Here is a 1,374-nt window from a genome sequence, read left to right as displayed (position 1 = left end):
TTCTCACACAGGCAGTTCTAGTTTACAACAGCGGGCAACTGTGTGGACGTGAGGGCAGCCGTGTGGACGTGAGGGCAGCTGGTCTGTGTCCTGGTTGGTCCGCAGCGCAGCTAGGTAGCATTCAAGTACCTGAAAGGCTTTAAGAGTCTCCCTAATGAGACTTGAGATCAACATCCATTTCTTCTAAGCACTTAAATACCACCACCACCAAACAAACCTATTAATTGTTCACATGAGCATAAGACTCTTCCAGCCAGTTCCCTCAAGCCCGTCCACCTCAGACGATCACTTTGGTTTATCACAGCCTTACCCCAGTTCATTAAAATAAATAAATAAAATCTACCTAAAATAGTAGTGTCTTTTAAATAGCAATAAATATGATGTGAGCTTGGAGAGTCCTGAGGGTCCTGTAGCTGCACACGGTTTCCATTGTCGTGTTTTCCACATGCGCTGCCCCAGCCGCCATTGCTGTCCTTATGCTTCCAGTGTGGCGTTCAGTTTCTGTATCACCCACTGATGCTTCTCAGCCTTTGTTAGCATCGGAAGATTTGGTGCTTGCCATGAGTCCTTCAAGGGAGCTGCTGAGGCTGACCCCTTTCATGGTGATGGTGGCTTCCTGGGTCAGGACAGTTTCCTCCAGGTCTACTGAGATCAGATCTGTAAATGGGATCTGTAAAGTAGACTGGAGCTCCATTGTCTTCTTTACTGGGTCAACTACAGAACACTCTTGCACGTGTGTTTCTCCCCTTTCCATACCAGTAAGAGACTGCACAATGGAAGGCAGGACCCACTGGGTGCTGAGGAGTCTGTGGCTGCGCAACTTTCCAGAGGAATCAACATGTCTATCCAGCACTTCAACGCAACCACGCTTGGGTTCATGGGGTCTGGGTATTTCTGCATTGCAACAGTGATAACCGTTTCCCATGGGTGGTCAAGACATGCTCCAAAGTCCAGAACTTCATAGTGCCAACTGCCTCCTGGGTGTCCCACGGCATCCGGGGATGATGAGGCACAGAAGTGTACTGGCCCAACCTTGTCCAGGTAGGATGGCCTCAAGTGTTTACACTGGGTGTGGTGGCACACGATTTGATCCCACCACTCCAGAGGCTGGCAGGTGGATCTTTGAGTTTGAGGCCAGCCTGGTCTACAGAGTGAGTTACAGGATAGACAGGGCTGTTACAGAGAGAAACCCTGTCCCAAACAAACAAACAAACAAAAAAAGGGAGTCAGTATTCTGTGAGGCTCCCTGTATTAGTCAGGGTACTCTAGAATCACAGAACTTATGCAATGCATGCCCCACCCCCCTCTTCTGTGTATATATATATATATATGAATTTATTGGAATGACTTACAGGCTGCAGTCCAACAATGGCT

The 1,374-nt window shown here is 48.3% G+C and overlaps 1 pseudogene; it reads right to left on the bottom strand.

Annotated features, from left to right (window-relative positions):
- Positions 1-523: 523 nt before the first annotated feature.
- LOC118588460 lies at positions 524-962 on the bottom strand (annotated as a pseudogene).
- Positions 963-1,374: the final 412 nt, after the last annotated feature.

The sequence above is a fragment of the Onychomys torridus genome, chromosome 8 (assembly GCF_903995425.1).
Source record: "Onychomys torridus chromosome 8, mOncTor1.1, whole genome shotgun sequence".
Lineage (NCBI taxonomy): Eukaryota > Metazoa > Chordata > Mammalia > Rodentia > Cricetidae > Onychomys > Onychomys torridus.
The sequence above is the reverse complement of the archived record's forward strand: the minus strand, read 5'-3'. Positions and strand labels throughout refer to the sequence as shown.